This window comes from Chelonus insularis, unplaced genomic scaffold (genome assembly GCF_013357705.1).
Source record: "Chelonus insularis isolate UGA/USDA-ARS -01 unplaced genomic scaffold, ASM1335770v1 contig_406_pilon, whole genome shotgun sequence".
NCBI classification, from domain to species: Eukaryota; Metazoa; Arthropoda; class Insecta; order Hymenoptera; family Braconidae; genus Chelonus; species Chelonus insularis.
This window is the reverse complement of record NW_023276563.1, coordinates 1,012,401-1,030,649: the sequence shown is the minus strand read 5'-3', so window position 1 is coordinate 1,030,649 and position 18,249 is coordinate 1,012,401. Positions and strand designations below refer to the sequence as shown.

Genomic DNA, 18,249 nt, shown 5'->3' with positions numbered 1-18,249 from the left:
CACTCTTCTCTGCATCTTATTGCCAACAGACACGAAAGTGACGGTACTACCTACAGAGACACGCGCCTTGGGTGAAGAAGGCTTAGAATGAAGATAAATAAAAGACGTAGACGTTGTACAGAATATGAAAAATCTAAAACAAAATTTACCAGACGACGAAGTAAAACTTTTACAAACATTTATATCATTAGACTGAAAATTTATCGGACGTTTAATGTAAATAAGAAAGTGAATTCTGTTTGACGTTTAAATGGCTTTTTAAAATCCACACTTTAGTGTCGAAAAAAAGAATTATTGAATTTTTTTTTTTATCGTTTATCATTAACATGAGGGATTTTACTGCTTATAAAATATTGACATCGGAACATTGAATTTTGATGTATTCAAACATTCTATCAAAAATGTTTAAAATAATTAAAAATAACATTTAATTGATAAATCAAATCTTTGTTTAGTTAATAAATAACGAGACAGAATTTATATATCATAGTGCACTTCAACGTAGTCTAAAAAAAAAACTTATTTATTGAAGAAAGGTAATTAAGTGATATCGATTGGAGCAAAAAAAAAGCTTAAACTCATATAGCACAGGGAGAAAATACTCTTATTTTTTTTGTAGATAAGATTAATGATGACAAGGAGATAAAAATATTGACTATAAAATTTTCTACAACACAAATTTCTTAAGTTGGATTCAAAAATAGTAATATGTATGTATTCAAATGAAAGGTAGAAGTAACAACGATAACGGGTTGTAATAAACCGCTGTGATAATAATACTCTACTATTATAGTCGAACGATTTTATTTCTCTTTTCCTGTTCCTTATATTTCTTTGTTGTTTCATAGCGTACATAACTATAACTATAATACACACGATAGTCTTGCTTTTTGATCATCGTACTCCAAAGTCAACGGTTCTCAGAACAAGCTATCACGCTCCGATGAGATTCAGCTTTTACACCAGCATATCACTTTTACTCCACCCACATATAATTCCTTTTCACATTGGTCGACTCGAGTCAATGAAGAATTGCATAAAAATGGCTATAAGAATAAATTATTTAGTCATTTATTTACATAACACTCTCTTGATACGGAAGCAAGGTGAGAAAAGTGCTCAGTAATGTCAAATAATGACGCCATTAGTTTCCGACAATGATTTCCGGAAAAATAAAGGTAAGGAAGTACATTTCTACTTTTCATATCCCTTTCCTGTACTTTTTTAATTCGTCTTTCTCAAAGTAAAAAATTACTTTGATTTAATTTTTCATTTCTTATTGTGGGGATCCACAATGGAACTTTTGTTTAATGATGCTTCAAAAATTGCTCCACTAATTTTCATTGAAATTTTTTTCCTCTCTGATCTTAATTGTAGCTCTAGAGGTTTTACAAAGACATACTCATTTTCTTAAATTTACTCCAAATCCACCTATCTCACCACAATACTCAAAATTCTTTTTACAATGATAAAATTATTTTCTTGTTTTGGATCCAGAATGATTTTTTGATTGATCATAATATTTTTAAATAAAACAACATTACATGTATAACATGAATGGATTCATAAAAATAGAAAGAAATGCCATAATTCAGCCATCATTCGTGTTATGTTATTTTAATTAAAAATATTACAATTAAGAATGAAATTATTCTTAATACAATAATTTTTCTTTTAGTTTAATCAAATGTGATAATTCTCCATATTTATCTAAAAAAATAGTACAATTTGCATTTAAATACCACAAACTTCCCTCAAACTCATACTATTAAATAAAACCAATTTGTTAATTAAACATAACATTATGAAAATAAAGTTATTCCCCTTTAATTATCTAATTAACCATACTTAAGAGTAAACGAAGTAGTTTAATTATTGTGATCACCTTTCTCCTAACAAAAGAAAAAAACATAAACGACGGCTGCAGGGTTAATATATCGTTTACTTCCGACTTGTTGGTCTTTCTTAAATTAAAAAATAGAGAAAAGAAAATTTTTACTCTGCTTATTTTGTTGTTTTTTCTCTCTTTTTTTTGTATTATTCCTTCAGCCCTCTTTGCTGCTGTATCTCACATTAGCATTTTCCAAGTCTACCTTCACTGCTAAACCCTACGCTGTTTATACTTTGCCTTTGAGTCTCTCTCTCTCCCTTATACTGTGTCAGAAGGGGAGTGTCATGCACCTTTGCTTCCCTTTTTACTGACTAGACCTGTCGTTCTTTGATATTTTCCCCATTGTACTTGATGTATCGATAATCCACAAAAGAGAACATTTTGCTTCCAGATGTTCCAATAAAAATATGTTGGTGGGCTTTCTTTTCAACTTGAATCTTATACAGGTACTTTTTTTAAATTTGATAACAACAATACCAAGAATGACAAATAATTGTCAAAATAAAAACATTAATATTCATTTTAAAAATTAACATGATTTAGAATAGTGTGAATGTGTGGGAAGGAAAAATATTCTTTTGTGACTTTTATTTCATAACATTCTTAATAAGATTCTTGTTGATCTTTGGTAATCGATCTGTGGTGTCACATTAGCCTTAACTATGTTTAGTTTATGAATTATATTAGCGAGCTTCGAATTCCCTGGAGGCAATACCCGCGTACATAGCGCGTGTTTTCATGGTCTACTTTTGAACCACAAAGTCCCCTATTGATAAACATAAACCAGGTTATTCAGCGCGACATAATAAGTCTCTAGTGGCACTATAACGAATTCAAGTGTTACTGTTTGTATATTATATATATATATATTACGTCAGTTATTTTTATTATGTAGTCATATCACACTTTGAAAAGAAACTTTGAATAATAATAGAAATGGATAAGTTATAAATAGAAATTAATTGACTTTATAATCATTGTTAGGATCAATATAAGCTGCATATCATTTTTTGGTTGTTACGGTTGTTTGATATTTTAATAAGATAAGTTCATTTTTAACATACAAACATTATAATTATAAAAGAATTTTTATTAATAAATTTTGATTAATAAAATATTTATGAGTAAAAGTATTTTTAAAGGATTATTTTCTCTTTAAAGAAGTGAATGAGGTGAAATGGTTTTATCATTTATAAAAAAAACTAATTCTCGTAACTAATTATACATTTAAAAAAAAAGAGCATATTTTGATGATTAGCAAAAATTATTCACAATGATTTAATTCATAAAAAAAGATCCCTAGCAAAAACCGTAAATAATAACCCACCATTTACAACCACTCAAGCTCTAAACAATTATCCTCTTGCTCCAAAAAACAACGAGCTCCAAAATTTCGACTCGGAGAAATAATAAATTCAAAGTTAACAGTCAACGATTACTAATTGATTTCGTGTGGCTTTTTAAGAAGTAAACTAATATGAATAAACCGTAAAGAGAGTGCGTCATTTGGATACTCTTGTATATGTTTAGTACTAATTAACGCAGACGGATGCTAATGGTATTAATGTATACGATCCTTTTGTGCTGGTAGCAGAGTGTGGTCTCCAATATGCATATGTAGTAAGAGAGGAAGAATGAAAGAGTTGCAGAGAAAAAGAGATTCTCACTGACTTCTCTATACTCCTCCTGCTGCTGTTTACTGACTTCCTCTTTCTCTTCTCCTTCTTTATCGTTTCTTATTCTTTCTCTTGTTCTTCAAAGCTTGTCTTCTCATCTTGCCAGTGAATTTGGCCCTGTGGGCATTCACGATCTCATCGCTATTAGCTTGTCCAACCGGTCTTATTCGCATTGTCAGTCAATTCGTATGTGTATACACTCAATCTTCCCCATCCTCACCCTCTCATTCTTATATCCAATAAATAATATCGCAGCTGTTTATCTTCTCATCTTTTTCAAAACTCTGTGATTTACATTGTCATTATCAGCTTGGGAAATATCAAAAATAATCATAAATATGAGTGAAAATAAAATGAGTGTTTGAACATGTTGATTAAGTATTCTCGAGTTAATTTGAGCCGACGACTAATGGTTGCTTATCAACGTTCGTGTCATTCTCTACGACCAATGGCACGTTTATGCACACATGTAGTCGACGTCGATTTGTTTCGTGCGCGCAATTCCGTTAACCAAGCATGTCGGTCAGAGAGTTCAGATTATTATACTGTCATGAGACGCACGACTATTAACGTGTCTAGAGTGTACGTGCCTCAGTCATCTCTCTAGCTTTCCGGTGTATGACTCAATCGTCTACATATTCCCTCATTAATAAACCTATAATTTAGATTTATAAATACCTTTGCCTTCGACCTCATGCTAAACAAAATCGTTAAAACAAACTTTAGTTTTATGAGCAAAATTATGACTTCATTCATTTTTTTTTTTTCTAAAAAAATTTTTTTTCTATGTTTTTAGACTCTTACTTATTTTTCTTTCTATTCAAATTATTTTTTTTCAGACTTAAAAAAAGAAATAGCTTTATTTGAAGATTTTAAAAATCTCAAGTAACACCTCATTATTGCTAAAATAATTTAATTAACAGGAAAGATTGTTATTTATTTGTTGATTAAATGTAATGATTTAAACTCTCTAAAATGCTCTTTTTTATTGACTTAATCCAAAGAATTATTAAATAAAGAAGCGTGGTTAAGCTTAAGTTTAATGTCGATAAAATAAAAGTATGATTTTATTGCATTCTTTAAAAAGAAGAAAAAATTCGCTTCAATTGAGTTAATAAATTTTTTATGACACAATTTGTAAAATAAATAGCTGTTATTTATTTATCAACAATTTAACTAAGAATAATAATTCAAGAAAAAAGAATATAAATTTAATTGAGATTAATAAAAATTTTATTCAGCATTTAATAGTGAGCAATATTATTTAATGAATGATTTAATTAATTTAATTATAATTTTTTATCAACCTATAACTTAGATTTTTAAATACCTGCTTCATCGACCTCATACAGAGCACAACCATTAGGACAAATTTTTATCCCAATCAAAATAAAAAATTATTACTTCATCAAAGTTCCTCCGCGAACAAGAAATAAATTTTTCAAGAGCAACAAAAATTATTTTTATAACAAAAATCATCATCTTTCTTTTCAAATTTTACGATGTTATCAAAAGTATTATATTTTTTAACTAAACACCTTGTTATAAAAATATCTTTAATATCCACCAATCCAAAGAAAGCTTGCAATAATTTCCACAAAAAAAGAATACGAAAAATATTATATTACCATAAAGAGATAACTTTATTATCTAAAATTACAGTTGTAAATCGAGATATTCATGTCTCTTGGTCACACTTAAATGCAGTAGTGACCAGTAGTTGAAGATAAATTTTTTTTAATCAAAATAAAAAGGTAAAATGAGATAAGAAATCGAGAAGAGTAGAATGAAATGTAGTCATTTTATGATGAGTTTCAGGTAAAACTATAAAAGCATTGTTTCAAGAGATTGTAATTGACATTATCACTCAATCACGCTATGTTCCGCTTGGAGCATCACTTAAATGTCTGCTAAACAACATCACCAACAACAATACAAACTATCTTTTTGCATTTTCTTAGAAATGACATTCACGAGTGTGAGAATAAGGTTAACGATCGCGTGCACAATAAAATTTAACACAAATGCAAAATCGTTAGATTACAGCATGAGTATAAAATTTTTTTTTTTCTTCAAAAAAAGATTATAACTATTTATTCTCACGAATTTATACGGATTAGCAACTTTATGAATAAAATGTATATACTTAGTTTGAAAAATTTTTTATATGAGAAATTTGCAAGTATTCACTGACTGATTATAAATAATAGCTACGTCATAAACCGGTTCGTAACTGGCGTATTACTAAGGCTAATTAATAACCCACGCGATGAGTCTTGGTGCTGCGGCGTTTTCTCAATAAAGCTTTGCAATTTATTGCCACTTGACGCACCCTTGAATTTCGATCTAAAGCCGATTAATTGATTGGTTTAACTTAATGCATTAAGCTTCAATAAAAAATTATTTTCAATGTAAATCCATTTAGTTTACGTAAATAAATCATGCAAGGTGGATTCATACCTTTCTGCAGGCATTTTAGAATTTACTTTAATTTTTTTCAAAACTTGATTACTCATTGAAAATCATAAAAATATCACTGTGAATATTATCTAATAATTATTTCTAATATCAAAATAATAATAATAAGCCTTTTAATCAAAACATTAATTTTGAAAGATATTTATAATTTTTTCCATCAATGATTATTAAATATTGTACTGTAAAAATATTAAATCCTATACGTACTCATTATTGTTTAATGACTCTCATTAATTTTTATTAATTAATAAACCTGGATTGAAACATTAACGAATACCATATTTAAAAAAATGAACTATTAATTTCATCCTCAATGAAATGAAAAAAGAAATCTCTTTAATTCCAAGAGATAAATAATGTAATACCATTGCTGGAAGAAAAAATAATTTCCAAGCTAAATTTCTTTAATTGGCCAAGTAAATCACATCGCAAGATGCATTCAGTCATTTTCCAATAATTCTAACCGAAGGAAAAAAAAAAAAGAGATATATAATGACAGCACAGTAATAATACACCAGCAAAATACATAAAGAATATCAATAAAAGGTAGAATAATATTGTAAAACATTTTCAAGTGAATTCCCAGGACTGTTAGAGATTTCTCTTATTCTCGGTGTAGCTCAAGACTAAAGTTCACTGGGTTAAGGATAGGTCTTGATGGTGTGTGTGTCAAGAGAAGTGATGATGTGCATTGCGAATATGAGGTAAATGCTAATAATCACGTGACCGGTTGTACGAGGTTGCCTTGGGATATGGACTACTTGGGGCTGGTTAGCAAGGTGCTTGATATACACCTTGAATGCGTGTCTTATGGTGTTATGATGTGTGTTGTATGTTGCTCAGGGTCTGTATATAAATATCAGTTGCTTGGCGCATGCTTGCCACATGGCGTATTTACGAACATGCTCTTAAACATATTAGCTATATATTACCTATGCAATATCCCTATTCATAAATAAAATATATTAACATTTAATTCAATACAAATATAATATTGACAATATCCTATACTTGTTATATTTTACCAGTCCTATGAAGCATTTTAGAAAATATTTTTACGAATATAAATGTATGTTTACTTTAAATCAATATATGTTGGTGCTGTATTCGGATACTTATAATATAATTCAATAAGAAAAGTGCACTCACCAATCGGTGTGAAGGAGGAGTCAGCGTTCACCGGATGTCGCCGGAAACCATCGAAACTTGAGGGGCCAGGAACAACCCACAATTTCCTGTAAGAAAGCAGATAAATTTTTTTAGTTGAGATGTTCAATATATATGACACGCATTATAGCCATTGAATACGTAATCTGTCTATAATACGAGCTAAAGCGTCCGGAACAAACATATAAATCTATATTCGAGCTATGGATAAGTCTGAAAAAATCTCATCTTTCAAATATTATGGCTTTACAAAAGGGGAATGTGCCTATGACAATAGGATAACATTTTTTTGTGTTTAATAGAGCTTGGATGAGTTTTATTTGACCAAAATTGACCGTATTTGTCAAGCTATTAATAACAATAAAAATAATTTATTGGAAAATAATACATTTAATGAAATTGAAGAAAAAAATTATTTCGTTAGCTTTTTTTGATTGATTATTTTCAGCAAATATTCATCAGTTTATTGGAGTTGATATTTTTGGAGTAAATATACTGGGTTAATGATTGTTCAATAGAAGGATGTCAAGTGACTGTGTTTAATGATATTGAAGAAAAATATAGCTGGTGTGAAAAGCTGTTGGTTTATTTTAAAGAGGTGTTGAATGTTTTATGCTAAAAGGTATTTCCCTAAAGACACAATTTTTAGATGGTTTTAACATTTTTTTTTTTTTAGGATCACATTATTTTTGAAGACGAATTATCACTTATCTGGTCACAATATTTTAGTTTGTAATAGAAATATATGATACAATATTTCAAGAAAAATTTAAAATAAAATAAAATTAAATTATTTAACCATTTACACCTCTAGACTTCAATGAAAGATAATTTCTTGTTAATTATTTAATTTCAATTCAAGCTGGAATAAATGATGAAAATCCAAACTATTTTTATGATTGAAAATCTATAATTAATTTAAATTAAACTCAATCTCTTGATTACGAAATAATTAAAATTGATGTAAATTTATTAATTTCTCTTTTTTGAATTAACCAAAAATATTTAAAAAAAAAAAAAATTCACCAGATCTTTTAGAAGAATATCACCATACACAATTGAATTGATTCTTCCTATTTTCTTTTCTGTATTTTCCATTAGAAAACGAGCTCGTGAATAAATATAGAAAATTGAAAATATTCAACTCTTTGCGCTATCATAGTCCAAATATTCTTCAAACAGAACTTTTGTACTCGTATGTGAAAAATCGATAGAGCAAATATATATCTGATTCAACGAGAAATCCATACATTTTTCGATATTCTTCTGAATACATGTAGTTTATGTAGACCCCACATATTTTTACATTTATTGCGATATGTCAATGAAAAACAACGCTAGTACAATACAAAGTGTATACGGTTGTATCTATGAGGCTGTAACCAATGTATAGCTTCTCTGAATTTGAGTTTGGTCATCGTCAAACATTGAAAATGTCAACTGCTTGAATACAGTGAATGAAAAAGGCTAACAATCAAGAGGATTTATTTTATTAAAATTTTAAAATAATCCAATTGGAATTCTTTTGTTTAAATAAAAAATAAATTAAAGACAGAATTGATATATACAGTTATTTTTTTTTTTTTGGCTAATAAACACATTTAATCACAAGAATCGATGGAAAGTGATTGTTAAATATTTTTGATGAGATAATGAATAATCATTTGCATTCAAATAGCCTTTTATTGAAAATAAAATGGAATTTTTCTCCTTTATCTAGTGATAAAAATTAAAAATAACAGCAGAGACTGCAAATTATATATAAAAAAATTATACAGGAAACGTACATCGAAATGAAAGAGAGAGTTTCCGTTATATTACTTCATATAGCTGTTGAAATTGTCCTGCTGACGCGTGCGATATAGCTTGTGGGCGGTCGAGTCGGTCTTCTTTTGCTTCAAAAAGGCGAGAAATGTTTCGGCAGATCAAAAAAATAAAAAATCAGAGTGTGCTCAGATGTGTTAAAGAGAAAGAAAGAAAGAAAGAAAGAAAAGAAGAAAAATGAAAATAAACAAGAGGAAACATGAAATGTACGTGCTTCTGAATTTTTCCAGAAGACAATTTTTACGGTTATTGCATATGCCGACGGGAGGATAAGTGGCGTTGATTTTACGACGATATATATGCCGAGTTGAGTACCAATTCTCATGTTTTATTTATCAAGTTCCTCGCTTTGATACGCCGAAACAGGTGAGATGTCGATGAAAAAATTCTTTTTATTTTTATTACCTTGTCAAATTACACATTTGTACAGATATTTATATTAATAATCAAATTAATTGGTACCACTGAACTCTTCAAGTGGTTGAATGCGACGAAATGTATAATAACTAGCTTTTAAATGAAAGTAAAAATTATTTTTTCAAAAATAAAAATACTTCTCAAGTGAAAGCAAATAAATTGATGTCATAATCGAGTATTCCTCATAACTGATTGCAAAGCAAATATTTTTTACAACATTAATATTCATTTTTGCAGATTTATTTATGGTAATAATAATTGGATTTGACCCAGGAAGTGAAGGTCTGCTTTAAACATTTTATAATTAAAGGTCGATAAAAATAATTTAAAATAGAAACAGATTGACATGTGAAGCCCTAGAGGTTAATTAATTTTATTGTAAATAAATAATCCACCAAAACAAAATCTAATAATTACTTGTAATGAAGTAATTACCGTTACACAACAAAAAATAACTAGTTAATTATTATTTACGTTTTGGATAATTCAACAAATCAACTATTATCATTAAGCCACAAGTAATGAACACAAAATTACAACCTAAAATATTTGTTATTACAAATTGTATTTCATGAAATACATTCCATAAGTGACCACCATCATGCCATAACCAATTTACTATTTTTTCCAACCATAAATCAACTAATTAGAAAATATTAATTAAACGCTAATGAATGTAAAACATCCAAGATAATAAAGCAAATAAAAAAGACCTTCCACAACTCTGCCATTCAACTTTTTACGATTGAAAAAAAAAAACAAACAAACAGTTGCTAATTCTTGAGTTTTTGTGCAAAATTATTCTCCTAAAGACTTCCTAGTCAAGCAGTCTGTCATGTCTAAATCAATTGAAAATTATTTCCAAGTGCATATTAATAATAGGAAAAAAAAATAATTGGACGTTAGTTAATGGATAAAGTCTTGGACAATTAAAGAATAAAGGTTTTTCATAATGAAGGTAAAGTTTTTTGCTAAAAGCTGTTGGAGATGATCATTGATCATGTATTCCTTATGGTATATAAGTTAATATGTTTGCACGAGCATGAAATTACGTTAGTTCAAACATTTCCGGCATATTATGGGCCTATGATGCACAGAAATGAAACATAAACGTTAGTAGGGGAATATATGCCGGTTATACAGCAAATAAATCTCAAAGTTATCGTGGTAAATGCAATTATAATAAAGCATTCTACAGTTTTCTTGGACTTTAGCGGGGAATGAGGGAGGGTAAGGAGAAGAAATGCACCAAAGCGGTTAAGAGTAAAGTCAAAAGTTTTACTGGTGTATGCCGGACGCAGATGGTACATCGACGATAGTCTCGCGGCTCCGAACGCGGCAAAGTATTACAAGATACGCTTTACAGTTGATACATGGCCGATAGTCCCGCAGCATTGGTCTCGCAAAAGTACCGTGAGGTTACGTCGACCCTTACAATCTTTACTCTTCACCCTCTCTTCTGGCTGACTAAACTTTTCCTATTCGATACGAAATATCACGACCAACAATACACACTTCTTCATTCGAACGTCACTTATATTTCTTTATGCTCCTCGAAAAACTTTTTTATCAAACTTTCCTACTAAAACTGCTGCACCTTCATAACAACTTAGTCTTAACTTTTATTATTTCATTTATGCTCTTACGCTGATAAAAATTATATTTACTTTGTATTTATTTTTTTTTTCTCAACGCTCCTTTTTTTCTTCATTTTTATTGAGACTTGCAACAGTAACATACTGCTCGTAAAAATGTTATTTTGAAGAATTTATCTTGTTTATTTTCGATAGAATTTTCAGAAATTTATTGACCGTTACTAGAAAATATCATTTCGATAGTAAATTTTTACTTAAAGTGATTAGATTTCAATTGAATGTTGATCTCAAAATGAGTATTTTTTTTATTAATTGTAAAGTAGAATTAAAAAATAACATTTTTTTTTTTTAATTTTTCAGAGTGCATTTGAACATCAAGAGAAACCTGTTGGTATCATTATCCATTGATTTTTTTTAAAAGAATTGGTCAATTTTACACCAAATACCCTTGTTTTTTTCCAGCCATAAAAATTTTACATTTTCAGATAAACTTATATTTCCGGTTAAATAATTATTATGCATCAAGCATTACAGAAATGCATGCAAAAAATCAACTGAAATAAAAACAGAAATAAAATTGTAATCAATTGAGCTCGAGCATGAAAGCTTTTTATTAAAAACCAAACGAAAATGTAGGTTGTATTGCAGAAGAGTAATATGAAAAAAATCGAATTGTAATTGTTAATAACTAAATAACATAAGAGGCTAAATAGAAAAAAATGACGAGTGCCAAACTAGAAGTTAAAATTAAAAGTTTTAGCAAAAGTTGAATTTTACGACGGTTGCGTGACTGAAATATTACCAAGTAGTAGCTATACATACTTCTGGGTTGGTAAGTTGGAAACTCATTTCCGAACACTCGTAAACCGTGCCTTGCGTATGAATAAAAATAATAAAAATATAAAAATAAGAGAAATTCGAATTTTCCACTTACAAAATTACTCTGTTGCCTCTCCTCTGAAATCTTCATTACTTTATAACCCCTTTACTGTTCTTCCTGAGTCAGCTCAAAAAAAAATACCATAATCCGGGTGAATTTTCTAAAATTCAGTAACTCGTACGTACAAAAAAATGGATAGAGAATGAACTGGAGATAAAAAAAATGGAGAACAAGACACATATATGGATGACGAGGATGGCAAAGAGAGAGAAAGAGAAAGAATGAGTAGTGCAGCTGCAGGGAAATTATTGTCAGAGTGTGAGGAGGAGCGAAAGAAGGCATAAAAGATGAAGGAGAAGAAGACGAGGAAGAAAAGAGAAATATAAAGAGTTGGTGTAGTGCTGCGGCGTGACTTTAGTCTCACATACCTGTACGAAGAGGAGCAACTTTGAAGGAGGAAAGAAAGAACTGTGGGTCGGCAAGAGGTAAAAAAAATGCAAAGTCCGAAGAAATGAGGAAGAAGAGTATATGGATGTATTTAAAGAAAGAAGAGGATACTTTGCAACAAGAGAATGAGAGGACAAGCTTCGACCCCGCGGCGCCTTTCATAGTGCCATGAGATTATCAAGACGGATGAACCAGTCTCAAGAGCCAAAGTACGAATAACAAGATCTAAAGGAGGAAGAAGAGCAAGAAGAAAATGGTGAATAAAAAAAGGAATTGCTTGCTTTCGTAACGCAAAATAAAGGTTATTATTTCGCGTAATTAATGCCTGTTATGGACTTGGATCCATCGCAAAGAGAAAAGAGAATACGAACGAGCCTTCTCTCGTTTATTCTTGCTTCTCTTAAACTTAAACGGCTCTGCCACTGACAGGTGTATCTACGAACTAATACTAAAACTCTTTTTCTCTTCTCTTTCTTAGACGTCATCAACAAAAAACGATTCTGTATATATCCATTCAGGGTATATTTAATATACCAGTAGATAATTAAAATATATACCTCAGGTTTAAGCTCGATATTTCAAACACCATGGGCTTTTTCATTTACCTGCTGATTAATTACGTTCAATATTTTACTGTAATGCTGCTCTATTCAGAAAATTTCGTATTCCAAATTGAATGAAATTCATGATTAGCACTATTGTTACTTGATGAAGAGATTTTGGGGTTTGTGTTATAACTAATTTTAATATGCTTCACACTTGTAATGTCTATTATATTTAATGATGTGTATAGTTCGATTAACATTTTCTATCATTTTAGAGACTTGGAAAAAATTGCTTTTTAAATTTTATGAATGAGGGCTTGATTGATACTAACTATCATATCATTTTATGATTAATATTGATATTATTCTGCAACAATATTTATCACAGTATTGTGCTTTTTGTTAATTCAACAAATTTTCTCTCTAACCTCGCGATGACATCTTTGCTAAAAGGATAAAAATCAAATATTAGTTATTCATTTTTTATCAAATTGATCTATTTTTTTTTTGTGTATTGTTTCTACTTGGAAACATGATAAAAGTATTTTATTAAACAAGAGAAGTTTATTTACAAAATAAAATTTTTCAGAACAGGATATTCAAACTTTTTCAGTAGAATAATGTAACATAGTAGACTGGAATGTATAAACTTTGTTTTATCTATTAATATTTGCAGTAAAAAACCAATTTTATTTGTAAAAAACTTCTTAATAAATTTCTATACATATATTGCTTTCAAAATTTTTAATTGAATCAAACATTCGAGATATCTTATTTGAACTGTTGAACACTGCAACATGTGAATAAAAATGTTGATATGAAAATAATCATTCAACAAACACAAATAACATATCAAATTTTTTTTCCATGAAATCACTCGAAATACCGACCAAAACAGATCAACTCAATGTTATTTAGTAGTACAATTTAATAATTAGAGGCTTGGGATAGTCAAGCCAACCCTGTCAAATCACGAAACCTCAAAAATGACATTATTGATTGAATAGTGTGCATATTTGACAGTTTATGATATTCATTATTCATATGATTTTAATTAATAGCATTAAACAATAAGTCTAATAATAATAAAATAACTTGAATAATATTATCCATCATTAATACAATCCATTATTTGGTATTTTCTCTCATGTTATCGACGACATTCTAAATTCAACCACTGCCTTCATACATGATTGAAAATGAAATGTTGAACAACAACTGCAGCTGCTGGATATTTATTTATTTAATATAAATCAAATCGTGTATACTTGATGATGATGTAAGCATAAAATGTATAAGAATAAAACTTCATATGCTAATAAAAGAAATATGTATTCCTTAAAAAGAGTGACTGTTGATTTTTTGGTTAGTCATCTTCAAAACTATTGTCGAGTTTTCTTCTTTATTTACACTTAGCTACGTCGATCTCAGTGACATTGTTTGCTTTATGACGGATATGACAAGGAAATTCCGTACGAAAATGAAGAATTTTTATGACAAGATCACAAAATCATCTATTTAAATATTCTGATCAAATGTGGTGAAATAAACCACTGATGGTCTCACATTACTTGCTCATTGACATTGTCGATTTCACAAGTCAACAGTTGAAAAAAATAGGAATATTATGAAGAAAGTTGTCAAAAGGAAAAATAAGAGGACACCCTTGAAAGAAAAGGTGATGGGATATTTTTTTTTTTGAAGATTTTATAGAAGGTAAAATGACTCGCATAACCGAATTTTGATGACGATAGTAGACATTCCCTTCTTCCTCTATTATCATCACCTCATTTTACAATACGTTGTTATTCTTTATTATCATTATGACAATAAATTCCTTGGATTTTTACACCTCGATTTTTCATATTTTTCAACAGATTTTGACTTTGTTGTGGATGAAAAATTTTTGAATTGTTTTTTTTTTTTTTCCGGGTTATGAGAATGACGAATGATGAAGAATAATATTTACATAGCAACCTAAGGTCAATACACTAAAAAAATATTCTTTAAGATATAAAATGAATTTTTTTTTTTAATTCTAAAAGTAAACATTGAATTTTTCAAATTAGAGCTTATTTAAAGAAAAGAATCGATGAGACAATTCATTATTTTATTTCTAAAATATTTCAGAAGCTGTTTATTTTAAATTTAAAAGCAATTATTTAATTTCAACAATAATATTTTTAAAAAAAATTATTTAAAGTCAATAATGGAATTATAGATTATAATTATCGAATGAGAAGCTTCTAATATACGTAATTGATAACGTCAAAATATGATTTTTATTAACTGATGTAAAAAGAGTGAAAAATAGGTTGAAGTTAAAAAAAATTTTAGATTGCGACAAATGAAGTAAAATTCAATATATAACATATGACATAAAGTCGAACGTGACGATCTTTATCGCTGACTCTCGATAAATATATTGTAACAAAATGTCAACGAAATAGTTGACGTTAAAATTAAATTTTATCAGCTAAATTTCAACTTCGCCTCTGGCTAACTAACATTTGATTATTTCTTCCCCTTTTGACTCATATCATTCTCATACATCTCCTACATATAAAAATTATTCTTTTTATCAAATCAATTTATGATATCAAAGGTTTATATACATTTTCTGTTAATAACATCACGACCAACTGACACAAAAAATCATACTTTTGATCCAATAAAAGAGTTTTAATTAAAAGAATAATAAATGCAGACAAGAAAATTAAATGAAATTATTAAAAAAAAAAAAAAGTGCGCTTCAAAATTTACTCAAGTATGAAAGAAGCATTGAAGGAAAAGAATAAAAGTTAAAAAATGAAGTAAATTAAAAAATATACTTTTAATTACGTGAAAGTATAATTAGCATTTTTATTATTTGTTGAGAATTTCGTTTTAGAGTATTTTTATATAAAACACAGTACGAGAAGTTTCCAAGAGTAATAAACGGCAAGCTCACATTACCACACATAAAAGAAGGCATTGTTATTTATTAATGTGCTTTTACAGTTTTGTACACTTGGTGAAAAGTTTCTTGTCCACTTATCTTGGTAGATGTTAAATTGTAGACGAAAAACACGAATAATTCTATAAAAATGATGTAAAGAGTTAAAGACTATAATACCATATATAAAGTGTGAAAGATAAAAGTAGCATTGTTGTATATTTCACGTGTAATAGACTTAGATGGAAATCTAGTTTTATTTGAAAATTGTTGTAATTATATAAAATACAGTTGAGAGTGTATCAGTATATTATTATCGTAAACATATATAGAAGTGTGAATATAAATGAGTCTTTACAGTTATCCGAACTCCGTACACTACTGAGGGGGTTGAATAATGAAAATATAACAATAATAATAATAACAACAATAATACAAGTGAAAAAAGTGTCTTTATGAACGTTTCAGAAGACTATAATATTCAATCGATCGCTCTAGCGACTTGCAGAATAGGGAGAAAGCTTTATTATTAATGCATTTAATTTTTCCTATACTTATCCCATTCTAAAAGTTCAATAGCCCGATCAAAATCAATTGTTTCCTATATTGAATACTTGTACGTGCATGACTTGAGGCACTAAAATATATATTATTGGTAAAAAAATTTTATCTCGATGGAAAAAGCTTGTAATGACAATCTATATGCTTTCAAATAGAAATGGATTACATATTTACAACATTATCACAGCATTCCAGTTTTAACTATTTTAATGAATAAAAAATCTTTATATTCCTGCTGGTCCATGCAATAGTTGAACTAGATTTTTAAGTTTACTCACAGTTAAAATTTTTTTGTATTTTTTCTCACTGTTTGATCGCCAGGAAGTTACTTTTTTGTGCCACAAAAGCTAAAGATTGCTGGTGAGATTAAAATATTTTTTAATGTATTCAGAGTACATTTAAAACACATCAACGATTATATTTTTAATTATAATGTTGTGTATAAAGAACATTGAAGAGAGAAGGAAAATATTTTTTCCTATCAAAATTTTGCCATCTTATTTTTTTTTGTAATTTAAATGTTCAGTGTCATTAAAGTGCTTGGATTGAATTTTTAAACACCTCGTTTATTGAAATCGGTTCAATGGTTTGGACTGTAGAGGGTATATAAACATGTCTACGAACATATGTACATACTCTTTAACTAAAGCAGTGGAGTAAAAAAGAATTTAAAACGCCTCGAGTGCTGAAAAAATTTGTCTAGAGGCTGAGAGATTTTGTGCAGTTAAAGATTGCTATTCGAAAGTTTAAATGAGGTGTAACTTTAGTAGTAGAGTATACTTTTGTATAATAAAGTTCAAAATAAATAACAAATAATACTAATTTTGAAGCAACTAGATTTAAAGTAAGTTATTACTTGGATTATTTTCTAAATTTCTCTTGGTTAGACAGATGTTTTTTTTTTTTTTATTTACGCTTGGAACAATTTGATGATTGCCTAATTTTAAAATCCCATTTGTTGTAATAACTATTATTTATTCCTTTTTAAATAAATTATATAAATAATTTTAACATTAAATTTAAAATAGAAATGTCATATTTTTATGTAGATATTTAATAATGTTTTTCTGTGGCTCTAGAATATATTCAGGTTTGTGGTAAATTTTTAATTAGAAATCCACAAAATGAAAATAAAAAAACTAAACATCACGAAGTTGTTACTCCATCTTCCATGACAATCGTGATTTCTATATTATTATTCGATATTAAAACGCATTCTCTATTAAATATAAATGAATTCGAGGAATTTTTTATATGATATATAACACCGTTTTTGGACTCAAAAAAATTTAATTTCAATTAATAAGTAAACTTTGAATATTTGAATAATTGTTTTAATGGAAATGAGACTTTTAAAAATGAATTTTTAGACTATTCAAACAGTTGGTGTATTTGATATTCAATATGATGACATGTAGTCTGTTGATAGATTTGATTTTTTTGATATTAAATCTCAAGTCGAAATTATTATGTACATTTAATTGAAAAAACAAAAATAATCAAAGTAATAACACTTCATTCAGTAGCCAAGTGGAAATGTATTTTTACAATACTACAATTTCACTTCATAGCTTGATAGAAATTTTTCCTCAACATTGCAAAGTTATATTTAAAAGATAACAAAGTTATTGAATAAAAATGGATTCTTGTCGATTTGTTATATGACGCGGAAATTGATTTACGAGAAAAGAAAATTTTTGTAGAAAATTAAATACAACAAGAATCTATAACTTAATTTGCAGTTGAGTAACAGATGTACCGAGAAAATGAGTGAATAGTGATTGTAAGCAATTTGATGCAATTTGCACGGAAGAAGTGAGATTGGAGGAATAA

General features: G+C 28.5%; 1 protein-coding gene across 1 annotated transcript in view; it reads right to left on the bottom strand.

Annotated features, from left to right (window-relative positions):
• Positions 1-18,249, bottom strand: part of LOC118069326 (uncharacterized) — a 158,896-nt gene that overhangs the window by 96,325 nt on the left and 44,322 nt on the right. The window contains exon 2 of the mRNA XM_035087364.1: positions 7,195-7,280. The gene's annotated coding sequence lies outside the window, so the exon portion shown is untranslated. The remainder of the gene's footprint in view (positions 1-7,194; positions 7,281-18,249) is intronic.